Here is a 14,956-nt window from a genome sequence, read left to right as displayed (position 1 = left end):
GCAACAGAAAATATGTAGGAGATTGTCACAGCAAAACCAATGACAAACAATCTACACCATACATTTAAAGCACTCTTACACTGCTTTAACAGTCATGACTTCCCCCAAAAGAATCCTGGGAACTGTTGAGGGTCCCCCATCAACACTGTGTCCTCTCTCTGGTGAGGCAAGGTCAAAGGAAGCTTAATCTATTTCACCAGCAGGATTTGTTGTTGTTTTTCTCTTCAGAAGGGGATTCATGTGGTCCACCACTGGGGCACATAATACTGCTCTAATTTTCAAAATGCACAAGACACCAAGTGACAAGAATTTCGCCAGAATCTGGGAGGGAGTGTAGGGGAAAGGAAGGAAATCATTAAGTAAAATTGACAGGTCTTTCACCTTACTTTGTCAGTTTCATTAGAAACGATGATGATGATGATGATGATGATGATGATGATGATGTGACTTCAGTGGGCTTGGTGGGCAAATAATTCAGAAAGAAATCCATTCTCACACTGTCAGTAAGGAGGTCCATTAGGTCACGATGGAATTGCATCTGAAGAGAGTTACAGGGCAGTACGGGCCAGAACACACTAGCTGGAGGGGTTGTGACATTTAAAGAGGGGGATGCATAACTTGAAAAGTGATAAGATGAATTAACTTATGTGGGAAAAGATAATTAAACCACCTGAAAATGCATGTGTGATTTCAGCCTTAGATTTGCAAACTGCATCCTGAAGGCAGTAACAGCATTTGTAAAAGGTTTAAAACACACATTCTTTCACACCAGCCCTTAAATAAACGCTTTCCACGTTGCATCTAGAAAATATTATCCTGACTGAGTATCACTTTGGAAACAACCCACTGCTATCCTGGGAAAGAACTTTCAAATCCAGAGGGGCCTATTTTTTGTTTGCATACACATCAAATGTGGTTTACAGGAGAGAGAAGAGTCTTTATTGGACAAACACAGAGCCTCTTCAGTTATGCCTGCAACACTCCAAATAGACGACAGACCACACCAATAAGTTAAGATTTCCCATTTTTGACCAGCTCTTGTCTTTGAAAAAGTCTTTAATGACAGCCTCCTAGCAGATGAGACAATATTAACTACTACACTTTGCACAATGGTACACATACAAATTTTAAAAGTGAACAAGCACCCCCCTCCCAATGTTCCCTAGTTTTGAAAATAACAGGCAAATGCTCTAAAACATACTGTAATTTCTTCAGATGTTGAGAAGCCTAAACTCAAAAGATTTCCCCCCTATGTCTTTTGTCCTTCCCTTAAGTACAAAAAGTCCAATTTTGCACACCCTACATGAGGATTACTTCTGGACTTCACACAAGTCTATTCCAAATTGCAGCAAGGCCACTCACTTGACTTAAATTGGTACAGGAAAGACGAAGGACATTGCTTTAATCTATGAAGAGACACAGTTAAGCACTTTCCAGGGTTTTATGTGCAGGTTTCATAAAAATCCCAGATAGATAGATAAGATTAGGTAACGCATTATCAGAGCCAGACTCACTAATGCCTCAAGAGCAAATGAAAAGAGTCATTGACTGTCTATTAAAGTGTAACAAAATTACTGACAAGGAAATGGTTGGATAGCAGAGCTATAATAATTAGCAATACTTTTAATCAAATATTTTATATCTCTCCATCTCAACAGTGGATAAACCAGTTCCCATCTCCTGTTCCCCGCAGTAACAGAGAGATTTTTATCCATGTTGCCAACAGAGACACATCTGCCTGAAGAACATACAGTGGTACCTCAGGTTACATACACTTCAGGTTACATATGCTTCAGGTTACAGACTCCGCTAACCCAGAAATAGTGCTTCAGGTTACGAACTTTGCTTCAGGATGAGAACAGAAATTGGGCTCCGGCGGTGCGGCGGCAGCAGGAGGCCTCATTAGCTAAAGTGGTGCTTCAGGTTAAGAACAGTTTCAGGTTAAGAACGGACCTCCAGAACAAATTAAGTACTTAACCTGAGGTACCACTGTACACATTCTTTTTGCCTCCTCCCCCTCCAATATCTGTTTTCTAACTTTTTCTATTGTCAAATAGTGTTCAGAATACAAACAGAAAATTTACCTTCCTGTTACTAAGCCCTTTGTCAAAAGTCATTTCTAAAGAAAAGGACCAGCAGAAGAAGAGAGAGGCCACTATGTTGAAACACAAAGGTTTTTTAACAGCTTAGAGTGACTGGTGGTGGTTTGGGTGTGGGGTGTGTGTGTAAAATGCATTCTTGAAGGAGTCCAAACTGAAGGATGAAAATAAATTCCATTTTCTCACTCGGTGAGAAATTCTGAATACAACCCACCCATTTATTGAATGATTTTCATTCTGAGGTTTTTGTTAATGTTTACTTGTAATTCATAGGAACAGAGAAAGCTGCCTTGTATTGACTCAGACCACTAAGGCCTCTTATATAAGCAGCAGCTCTCTAATGGTTGGGAGTGGGGAAATCTTCACCAACCCTACTAAAACATAACTTCATTGTGGTGTCACTGCGATGCCAGGGTTTGAATCTGGGACTATGACACCACAGGTATAACCAGCCACCCACTTCAAGGCATGACTTGTCTGGGATTTGAAGCCCAAAAGGGATCCTATCTATTTACTGAGAAACTTGAATTCATCACGGGTCAACCTTTCCATTAGACAAAGCAGCCTGGCTCAGGCGCCTGATTTTGGGATATCATTAAAAGGAAGCAAACCATACGTGTTGTTGTTATTACGCTTTTACTGCCATAGCACATGCTAGTTAGGTTTTCTGTCTTAGGTATCAAAATGTCTTTGGCCAAAAAGCTCAACAACTCCAGGCAATCCTCTCCTAAACTCCACGCACGCTCCTCCTCCCTCCAATGACAATGGGTAGATCCTTGCCAATTTTTTTGATACTGGGAGTAGATCACAGTCTCTTGGGAGTTCGACATGCCTGTTCTACATGAACATGATCTACAGTTCAAGCTCGGTCAAATCCCTTCTTGGTCAAAGATGCTGAGCTATCCAATCAAGGGAGATTTTTAACAGAGGAAGGTTCAGAAATCTCATGAAGGATCACACAGCACAGCTCTCGGTGTCTCAGAAATTAGAATTTTCATTTGCCATAAAATCAAACAGCAGACTGGACACTGCATCACCAGATCAGTTTCCAAAACCACAGAAAAAGTCAACACCGGGAGCTCACAAAGGAAGCATGGAGACAGTGGCGTAGCGTGGGTTGTCAGCACCCGGGGCAAGGCAAGTAATTTGCGCCCCCTAACCCGTGGATTTGCGCCCCCTAACCCTAACCCTAACCCCCAGATGTTGCGCCTGGTGCGGCCGGCCCCCCCTGCACCCCCCACGCTACGCCACTGCATGGAGATAATAGTCTCCCTGTTTGTCTCAAGCAACTGGTATTGAGATACTGTCTCTGCACATGGAGGTTCCACAGCTAATATATCTTTGTAAAACCTAAGCTCATGAATTTGTCTGAACTTTTTTTTAAAAAAAACCACCTAAGCTAGTGGTGTGCATATTATGTTTGTCAAAATGTTGCTAAGCTACAACATGTACCTCTTCAAATGTAATGTTTAAAGTATATTTGTTTCTTTTTTTCACTTTGTACACATCATGGAAACAAACCTAGGGAAGGGTCTAATATCCATCTCAGCTTCCAACACCATTTCCATTATATATATGGTACATAAGAATAAAAAGCCACAGCCAACCACAATGCATATGAGTTTTGAATGCCAACACCTATAGAAGGCAAATCTATAGCATAGTGTTGCACATCACTCCGATCTTCAAGCAGTCTGAGATTCCAGGGGTCCCACAGCCTTGGATCCCAGCCGAAATCAAACGCTGCTTTGACATTCTTTCCAGCTTGCTGCTTTTTCTTCCAGTTTCTGGCTCACATCACTCAACTCTCTACTCTGGCCTTTTGTCCTTCCATTTGCCATCTCACACAGATCCACTTCCTTGGTTCCCTTAATGGCCCATCGCCCAGGCGACCACCTCAACAGGAAGCTAGCCTGCCTTAAAATATAACACTTGCTGGATCCAGCGATTAGGAGGGTCTCTGCATACAGACTACTTCCCCCCACACCAAGTGCATAACAATATATTCCTTGAAACTATAACACATGACAAAGCCTTCCATTTTCCAAGGGCCAAATGGGAAAATAAGAATCACAAATTTAATGGAGTTGCTATGGAGATGAGTACTAGGAGGATTGTAAAATGTGAAGGCCACAATCCCGACATACCTGAGTCCTGCTGATTTTTAAAAATATATCCCCCCCAAAAAAAATTATTACAAATCAAAACAAATTTAATTTAATTTAATACAATTTCTTAAAATCACGTTTCCCGCTCCTATTGCAAACATATGTCAATCATGTTTGGGAAAGAGAGAAATGTTGTTCCTTATCACTTAGGATTGTTTCACAGGTACACAATTTCTTATCTCCACTTGATAATCCCGCTGAAAAGTATTATATGGAAGTACTATTTGTGCTACTGTCCAGGGCATGGCCTGAAGTGAAGACAAATGATGTAATAACCTTATGGAAGCTAAGCAGATTGGGGTCTATTAAGTGCAATGCCCAGATGGCTGAAAGGCTGGATATAAACGTAATGAATAAATGTGTGGTGATGACTCATTCACACGTGGAGGTCATTCCTTGAAATTGCACTCAGTGTGTAACAAACTTTGATGTGTGAATGAGCCTTTAGACTAGGCCATTTCTGTCACTTTATTGCAGAATGGAAATCACTCTGATAGCAGCTGCCTAAAATGGCATTGGCTACTGTTGCTCAGGCTCTGGGGACAGCACTTCCAAACTATTACTCACAGCATGATGACCATTTCAGCAGGTCACAGCAGATATTTTCCTGCTAGATTCTCACTTCCTACCCCTGCATCTTCTATACTAGTTTCCATCTTTAAAACTTTACTGTTTGCAAACTTTTGGAGCTTCCCTCCCCCCAACTCCTTTCCTTTTTCTTTGCTGGGCAATAAATAGCAACCCAACAAATGCATACAAATGGCTTTCCATTAGAATTTTAATGTACTCTTGGAATGAAAGAAAAGCTTAATATAAATCTTTTTTTTAAAAAAAACAAATAAATAACCAGAACATAAATTCAGACTGGGACATTGCCACCTAGGCTGAGCTGGAGAGTTCACTGTCTGCTGTCCCCCTCGTAAATTAACTGAGGTCTCCTGCTGCTGTAAATGAATAGCGCATCTTGGAAAAGATCATATCTGTCAAGATTGCAGATTGGTTTTCTCTCCGAGTTTGCAAAAAGTCACAGCTTTACAATGCCTTCATTATGTCGATGAGAATGGCTTCCCAACTGGAAAGAAATGTGTGTTTTATTCCGTTAGGCCTAAGATTTACAGAAAAAGCAATTTTCCTTCACAGTCAAGATACAACTCCCACCCCCACGAAAAATGTCATTTCACGTCTTTCATTCAGTCACCTTTTTACTGACAAATGTATATTCTTTCAGCTTCATGTGTACTCAAGAATTGTGACATTTAATGGCCAAGTAAGGTTAATCACAGGTGAGTGCATATACCTGATGGATATTGCAGCCAAGGCTGTATTCTCTGCCTTAAGAGAAATTGAATGATCTGAGCATATGATCTGGTGTCTCTCACACTTCTGTAAATGTGGGTAGCTAATATTTCAATTCCATCTGGAGAGCTAGGAAATCCACCTCAAAATGTTACAATACGCTAGGACTGTGACCTAAAAGGAAAAAAAGGAAGGTAAAGAGATATATATGTATATATTGTGCCCGCAAGTAGGGCTAGACGCTTCTTTCTTTCTGACTTTGCATGACTGCAGTGCACTTAAAGACAAGTGTAGAACTGTTTCTGGCTCAGCTTTTAATTTACTAGTTTCTGTCACAATCCTGGACATTATGTGCACTGACCTTGTACTTGGCTACATGAATGCAAATAGGCAGTTTTCTCAGGGCAAAGTGCCCTATTAGCATTCATTAATGCTAATGCTAATGTTACTCCTCGGTGCAGCATAAAACTCTTAATGCCAAGTTATTTGCTGAGGAGCAATATAAAAATTGCTACTCCACAGCGAGCCTAAGCCACCTGCTGCTCCAAATCAGCAAGAAGATAATGAAGTGTGTGTCTGCTTGCTTTCGTTATGTAAGTGACTATTTCAAAATGAACAGCAGTTCTAAGGCTGTCTTAAGGGGTTTTTTTCCGAGGCAAATGTGTTAATGAGGTCCCTGCCACCCTTTGCGCAGGCCAGTTTTGTTTGAACTTGCCACAGAGTTTTCACACAAAATGGTTGGTTTCATTTTTCACATACTTCCCTTCTCTTTCTTTCCTTAGAAAGCTCCAAAACAACTGCCATTTTAAAACAAACCTGTTGTTCTGTTTCACCGTATCTTTTTACTTTTTGCCTAAGCATATTTGCATCCCAGAGAATTGTCCCTTCCCTTGTACGATCATATTGCTGCAATCCAACGTGGAAACTTATGGTGCAGGGCGGTAGGAAATCTCTTAAATAAATTAAATCAAAGCTAGGAAAGCTATAAGTCATCAGTTATTCTAACCCCTTGCTTCCATTCTTAATGTGTGGATTAGGTTAACATAGCAACATAGCAAAATAAAAGGTACAGGTTTCACTACTAATAGAGATCTCTAGCTCAGCCTGCTCTAACAGGTTTACTTTCTGTGTGACTAACAGTCACCTGTAAAATTCAGAGGTGAGGGAGTAGGAATTCAATCTAAGTCTCATTGGTGCTGGTAGATACTATATATCTCAGTCCTCCTCTAAGGAGCTCAGATTGTTCTACATGAGGGTGAGGACTCTTTTCTGCCCAAAGGCCGCATTACTTCATGAGCAACCTTGAGGACCCAGGTGCAGGCCTTACCAGGGGCAAGGGGTGTGAAAGCAGCACTAAAGACATTGCACAACAACTTGGGATCAAAATGGCCACAATTTTATTGATTATATATGCCAGTAGGCTTTGGCATAGGCATTGGGTATGGATCCTGAACCAACTAACCCGTTTGCTGGTTGATTACTCCACCAGGGTCAATCCAGAGATAAAGGATTCCCCCCATGACGCAGGATCAAATAGGCCATTGGGGCAGTTATATGGCCCATTAGCCCCCATCTAGGCCTTCAGACAAAACTCCCCCCCCCCGGACCGTTTTACCCGGGTACCCTTGTTCCAGTTTAGACTAAGAATCCAACCCAATTCCTTTTTCTGCCATCTGAGTCAGCCTCTCCTCACTGTCTTGCCACCAAACCACTCACATCTACAAGCAATCACACAAGCCCCTGTAGCTATCCTGTAGCCAGGCCTCATTGCCCTGAAACAGATGCCAGGGTGCTGAATCACCTGGCCTCCCAATTGTTCCACTGTGCTGCACATTGCCCTGTTCACTTTCTTTCAGAAGTTCCAACTTCAGATCCCACTCTCAGCAGAAGTCTGATGTTCCTACATGCACACAATAACGCACGCACAAATCTATCCCCCTGTCCAGGAAAGCAAGAGGCATATCACAGTTCGAGGAAACATGTCAGCCTGGCAAAAGCATTCAAGCAGAGCACAGAGCAGGACAATGGAGAGGTGCAGCCTGGAGAGAATCTAAAGAGAGAGTGCATTTACCCCTGGGTTTCGGAGTCTCCACTGCGCTAATCACTGCACCTGTTCTCGCCTCAACACACATTAGGCCGTATGTCTGCACATTTAGCTAAAACTCACATCCAATCCATATTTTCATGTAAATCAACTCTATTGATAACTTGAGCAGCAAGCAGCTTCTAAATGCAGATAATCAAATGGTTAGTTTTAAGAAGGCTTAAATAGATGGTTGAATCTAGCTGAGATGAAAGAGGTGGCAAAAAGTCAATGCAAGGCCAGGCCCTCCAGGTTGCAACTCAGAGTGGCAGAGAAACAATGCCAGTGAGAGGTCTCCAAGATCTGGTCTAAATAGGATTAGATATTCTACATAGGTATAACCAATCAATGCACGATAATAGATGCTAAGGCTTGAACAGTTGCTAACAGTTCCCTAAAGGGAACATTTAAAATGTTCAAAATACAGGGAAGGGGGGGGCATCTAAGAAATAACATAATGCTCAATTGGTGCAGAACACCACGATGCTGGCTCTTTTGTGGAACTAAAAGAGCACCAGAGCTTTTGAAAGGGCGCTTTTGTTCCCATATTTTATTCTGAAAGGATTTGCAGCAATTGCCAAAAGAAAGATACTTTAATGGCTGCTTACCTACAAGTCTGCTTTCTTCACAATGCAGGCCTTTCCCTGCAGACTTTCTGCAAGTGATGGTTCCAGGTACATTGCTAAAGTTATTTCCATTCACTTTAACAGCTTACTCAAAGAGGAGTCAGGGGCAGCATAAAAAGTTTTTTTTAAAAAAAAAATCTGCATACAAAGAAAGGTTTTATCTATTGTATTCTAACTTTAGAATAGTTTTTCCCCATTCCAAATGTTAGGTTTTATAGAAGGTCTCTCATTTGAAGGGGAACAAGCTCAGTTTTAGGTACAGCATATGCCCACTTTGCAATTTCTTAATCTTCACTTTAATGTTAACATGCCATCAGCAGAACAGATGGTGACCATTCAACAATAATAGCGGTTCTCTGACAACTATATTAGAGGGATCAGGCCGCCGTAAGGTGCACCTCGTAACAATAGTTTTTACCCTTTCCTTATTTTGCAGTTGTAACTGTTTTATTTAGTTTATAATTGTATATTTTATTGCTGTAATCTGCCCTGGGACCTTATGGTCAGTGGGACTGTATGGTCAACTCCCATTGTTCTAGGTGCATTTTGCGACAGGAAATTTTATTAGCGCGAGCAGTTTCTAAGCTCTGGGCGCCTGAGATTTCAGAATAAAACTGCAGAGTGGAAGGAAGAGAGGACCCTTTTCTGCCTCCCCACTTCCAGCCACTCTCTGAAGACTGGAGAAGAGACCCTCTTAAGAATATTAGGGGGGTGGGCAGAGGAAGGACTAGACCATGTGAAAAATGAACATAATATTTGGGCTACAGTTCATTCATTTTCAGCTTTGTATTCTTGTTATAAAAAAGCATGCCTAGACATTCTCTTGTTGCGTCCAGGTTTAAGGTGCCATTTAGCTCCTAGCTTTCATATCTCAGTTTCTAACACTGCTTATAGTAAAGGGCAGATAATAAATTGATGGGCCAGATTCCTGCTGGCCCACAATTCCAGCATATCAAAATGGCAGTTCTCAGTCCACAGCTGCTGCTCCTCTGCAGGATCCAAGAGGCAGGAAACTTTGAACAGTCATGGCTTATCCCAAAGAATCATTTGAACAGTAGTTAGTTAAAGGTGCTGAAAGTTGTTAGGAGATCTCTATCCCAGTCTCAGAGTTAAAATTTCCAGAGTTCCCAGTGAAGAGGGGTTGATTGTTAAAGCACTCTGGCAATGGTTGCTTTGTGAGGGGGAAAACTGTCTCCTAACAACTCTCAGCACCCTTAATAAACCACAGGATTCTTTGTGGGAAGCCATGATTGTTAAAAGTGCTATAATATTCCCTTAAATGTATAGTACAGAAGAGGCCTAGGACTTAGTATGAGGTGAGAAGTGTCCCTGCTTTGTGTGCTGCCTTCTCAGTAAAAACACCACACACAAACACATAAAAATAAAAAAGATACATAGCTAAATTCTATGTCGTAAGCGGGTTTTTCCAGTTTGGCCCTGTAACAACACTATGTGAGGCATATTTAAAAAGCCACATACCAATACTGTGGGCTGCCCTCTGAGAGGAAGTGTCTGTTTTAGCTAGCACAGCCAGTGTTTTCAAGATGGATTCACAACACATACACCGCTTCCCAAATTACAATAGCATCCCTTTTTCTTTTCTTTTTTATAACAAATATTGCAACACAATTGTTTCTCATTAAATTGCAACAGTCCCCAACTGGGCTTTTCCTCTTCAGGCTCAATTCACATATTAACCATATTCAAATACTAACAATTTGGTGGTTGTTTTCGGCTATAATCATCTTAGGTCAAACCTGAGGCAGCAAAATGGCCTTAGATCATTCTAGCATTCTGCTCCCTGAAGAGAAATCTTTTGGCTCTGGCTAAAATATTGTTATTATTGCTATTGGTTTTTATTGATTTATTGGTTTGTTTGTTGCTTGTATAGGATATCTTGTTTTTTAATGTTTCATGTTTTGTTGTTTTATATGTTGTAAGCCACCCAGAGTGGCTGGGGAAACCCAGCCAGATGGGCGGGATATAAATTTATTATTATTATTATTAGTTGTTGTTGTTCTAAAATAGCCAAAATCTTGAGGAAAGGAAGGGCCTGCTCTTTGAATTGTGGCTTTTCTTCTTTGTACGACAGCTCCATTTAAGTGTATGAGTTCAGAATGACAAATTGCTATAAATTCTGGCATTTTGGTGGGGGGCTACACAGGGGGCAGGGATCTAGAGCCCAGGTTTCATCCTCCATCCTATTTAATTAACTGATTATATCATGGATATTAGCACTGTGTGTCTATAATAGTTTGCGGTGTGTGTGGAAATATTATGCTGGCTGACTCAAACATTATTATTAAATCAGGACTGGCTAGTGTTGATACCTTTTCCTGGCTAGGTCTCTAGCACCTTTCATGGCTGCATGACAATACCTCCCTTCATATCTTGTGCACTTGGAGGACAGTCATGTGTAGAACAAGAAATGGGGTCAGGCCTGCTCCTTGTTTTGCACATCTGCCCTTAATAATAATAATAATAATTTATTATTTGTACCCCGCCCATCTGGCTGGGTTTCCCCAGCCACTCTGGGCGGCTTCCATAAAAACCAAAAATACACTAAAATATCACAGATTAAAAACTTCCCTGAACAGGGCTGCCTTAAGATGTCTTCTGAATATCGCTTTGACATCTGATGGGAGGGCGTTCCACAGGGCAGGCGCCACTACCGAGAAGGCCCTCTGCCTGGTTCCCTGTAGCTTTGCTTCTCGCAATGAGGGAACCGCCAGGAGGCCCTCGGCGCTGGACCTCAGCGTCCGGGCAGAATGATGGGGGGTAGAGACGCTCCTTCAGGTATACTGGGCCGAGGCCGTTTAGGGCTTTAAAGGTCAACACCCTTGATGTGGGTAACTCATGAAGGTGACTATATTATGAATACAGTAGCCACGTCTGCATCACCAAAAAAGGCAGGTGAAATATAGTGCTCATTTGCACAAATTTTTCATGTTGTATATATGTGTGCATATATTAGGAATAATTGCTGTAATTTTAATAGAAATACACCTCACTATAGTGGAGAAGTCTATAATAAGGTAAAATCCAGTCTTCTTGAGTTCTTACAAGGGTACTCCTGCTTGGGAGTGAGGATGAACCACAATGTTTTATGGCAAGTCTCCCTTGGTTTTTTTTGTTACACGATGGTTAAAAGTAGGGTGGTATGTAAATTCAACAAATAAAATAATAATAATAAGTCATAAATAGAAGTACATGAATTGTGTGGGGAAAACAGAGCAAAATTACAGTTGGAAAACAGTCCACCATCTGTTGTGAATGGTGACGTACTACAGGCTGGTACAGTACTAATATAAGAAAGGCTGTTGTAAGATGTGTTATCACTGGTCACTGTACATTATGGCTTTGGACAGCTTTTAGAGCTGCTGCTGGTATATGCCGTAATATTTTTGCTCCAGAAATATATATACAGTGGTACCTCGGGTTAAGAACTTAATTCGTTCTGGAGGTCCGTTCTTAACCTGAAACTGTTCTTAACCTGAGGTGCCACTTTAGCTAATGGGGCGTCCAGCTGCCACTGCGCCGCTGCCGCATGATTTCTGTTCTCATCCTGAAGCAAAGTTCTTAACCCGAGGTACTATATCTCGGTTAACAGAGTCTGTAACCTGGAGCATCTGTAACCCGAAGCATCTGTAACCCGAGGTACCACTGTAAATGTTTTTTTAAGCAACACAACATATTTGTGTTGCACTATTATCATGCTAACATTATAGACATAAAAAACTAAGAATTATTATCACCATCGTGCATTAATGGCTCTGTTGATTCCTGTTTAACACCATCCGTCTCCAAGAAACAATGGTGTACAGCAGTTGTCTGATGTGAACTGTGATTCCAAGGCTATTGCCAAATATGAATAGAAAATGCTCTAAAACAGTGTGAACAGTACTTTGGAGATAACCATTTTATTTAGACTACTGGTTGTTATTTTAATTGCTTACAAAACACTAACAAGCGCCGATAAGATTCAGCCCCAGCTGTGATGCTTTGCAGCTGCACATCATGATGCGGCATTTTCCCACCATGACTCTGCAGCACCATGTCATGAAAGTAATTACAATACAATTTATTTATTTTATTGCAAGCACTAACATTATTCCCAGTACAATATTTAACAGTTTGAACAGTGCCTGCTTAAAAATAAAAAATAAAAAAATGATCATGAGTCCAGAGCTCGAGCATCAAATAATCATGATAGTGTGTGGTGGTGGTGGTGGGGGGTTCTATTTTATTCAGGAAGGTTTTTGCGCTGCTGAGTTTGAGTCAGGTTTTATTGACTTCAGTTGGATTTATATTTATACTGCTTTAGTGTTTTATGACTGCTGTTTTAATTTGTTTTATATGTGGGGGTTTTTTTTATTCTATTTATAAGCCACTGTGAGAACCCTCTGGATTAGTCAGCAGGATATTAACTAGTAGAAATAAAAAAATGTAAATAATGTTATACTTGCAGTATGTTTAGCACAGCAGCCAAACAGCTAGCGAATTTTTCTAAAAGCTGAGAATTAGCAATGACTCCCACAAGTATATCATCCGCAATCAACTCTCCGTAGATCCATTCCAATCCAGGTAAATGCCTGGGCATGGGAATGAGCCAGTCTTGGTCACCCCGAAGGATGACCTTTGCAGAGAGTGGACAGGGGGAGTGTGAACTTACCGCTGCTTCCTGATAGCTCATTGCCTTTTGATACCATTGACCCTGGATCTGCTCCAGAAAATGGGAATTGAGGGCAATCTGTTACAGTGGTTCCAATCTTACCATCGGGACAAAGTCCTGAGAGGATCATTGGGAGAATGCTTTTCAGCCACTTAGCAACTATGTTATGGGATGCCACAGGACAAGCTGTGGCTGTGGCGCAGCTACACACACACACACACACACACACACACACACACACACACATCACCTTTTGGGTGGCACAGTATTGCCTGCCTTACTTGAGTCTGGTGACAGCACCCATTACCACAAATGTAAAATTCTGAAATTTTAGAATTTGTGGAGGGAGATATTATGATAGAACAAAACGTGTTCATTTATAAATCTGCATAGAAACAACCCAGCAGTTTCTAGTCTGTAGTGATTTCATGCTTTTAAAAAATTTCCAAAGACAGAACAAGTAATCAAATTCCATAGTTCAACATGAATCCCTTGATCCTTTCAATATAAAACAAGTGTAAAATATTGACGAGTATATGATGCTTTAAAGGAGAAGAAAGGAGAAAAATAGAGTAGAATGGAGTACGTGACAAGTCTTTCGGAGTGGTTTTTAAATCTATGAACAACCCACAATATTTCAGTATAGTTTAAACAATGGCTTAATTTGTGTTGTGCTCCTAGGCACCATCTTGCCCTGGTAGATTTAATATTTTCAAATAATATCTAAGTGCCAGCAGATCCCCAAAGACAGCTTCATATAGTAGCAAATGGATACTAGGTTATATCAGTGGTCTGTTTGTGGGCCTCAGTGCAATGAACACTCCAAACTGTTGGCTTCATAGTCATCCCCAAAGGACATTTAGATAGCAAGAGTTTTGCTATTGCAGCAACAGACGCGGAATTTGTCACCTGAAAACAAAAGCTGTAACAATGAATGCTTCTGTTATGTGCTACAGTTGTTAGCAATCAACAGCAAGAGGAGGGGCAGGAGACAGAAAAAAACTGGACAGGGAGCACATATGGGAAAACAAATCTTCGAAATCTTGTCTGAGCAGCTATAAACTGAAATATTGTTCAGTAGGAAGTGAGGCTTTAAACATTAAAATGTGCTGGCAGAGGGTTAGAAAGCAAGTATTCTGGCTGGCTAGAGCAATTCAGTAACTAAGGAGTGAACAACCCCACATGAACAGTGGCTTCACTTGCTATATTGTTAACACAAAGGCTTAATTCTTTTACCCATTAAAATATTTTGCTGAGTTCTTTTGCAGCAGGTTTTGTCTTCTCTTGCTGGTAGGTAATGAGCTCACCTGCATCATCTCTGATGGCTTTGAGTACTGTATTTCATCTACAGATAGGTAGCCGTGTTGGTCTGCCATGGTCAAAACAAAATAAAAAAATTCCTTCCAGTAGCACCTTAAAGACCAACTGAGTTAGTTCTAGGTATGAGCTTTCGTGTGCATGCACACTTCTTCAGATACACATTGTATTTCATCTGATCTAGATGGTTTTGGTCCCTAGAGGATTCAAACAACTCCTAAAATGTTGTATTTTTTAACCTTCCCTAGAACCCTTGGCTTCAAAAGTAACTTTAAAAAGAGCATAGGTCTAGTCTTAGCACATGGGGTGGTAAGTCCTAAAAGACTTTTGTGGGGAACTTTAACAAAATATTGCACAATGTTCACTGTTTCAGTCAGCAAGTCGTTCACCACTAGTCCATTATATTCAGCATTCCGTGGTCACTGAACATGCTCAAGCCTTTTAAGGCAGTTTGCTTGCCCCTCCCCCCCAAATATGGAACACTGTGGTTCCGTTTGGGAGAATAGGAATTCCTATCTATGAATATTTCAACATCCTTACTGAACAGTAGGACTACCATTCCCTTTATCTTCCTTTTGTATTGAACATACCTAGAAAAGTCCTTTTTGTTGCTCACTGGCCTCATTTGCTACAGCATTTCACTCTCTTGAATGTCTGTGCCAGTGTGCACATTTTTGACATGAAATGCTACCTCC

General features: G+C 41.0%; 1 long non-coding RNA gene across 4 annotated transcripts in view; it reads right to left on the bottom strand.

Annotated features, from left to right (window-relative positions):
• LOC309349491 overlaps positions 1–9,904 on the bottom strand; it is a 75,928-nt gene extending 66,024 nt beyond the window's left edge. For 2 of the 4 annotated variants that reach the window (XR_014159962.1, XR_014159963.1), the window contains exons 1-2: positions 6,708–7,098; positions 5,565–5,737 (exon numbers count right to left, since the gene is read on the bottom strand). This is a non-coding gene — a long non-coding RNA (uncharacterized lncRNA). The other 2 variants (XR_014159960.1, XR_014159961.1) reach the window with 2 other exon arrangements.
• Between the last annotated feature and the right edge of the window lie 5,052 nt (positions 9,905–14,956).

Source organism: Podarcis erhardii (genome assembly GCF_964252035.2).
Source record: "Podarcis erhardii genome assembly, chromosome: 9".
Taxonomy (NCBI): Eukaryota; Metazoa; Chordata; class Lepidosauria; order Squamata; family Lacertidae; genus Podarcis; species Podarcis erhardii.
Note: the sequence above shows the minus strand (reverse complement) of the source record. Positions and strands in the feature narration are given on the sequence as shown.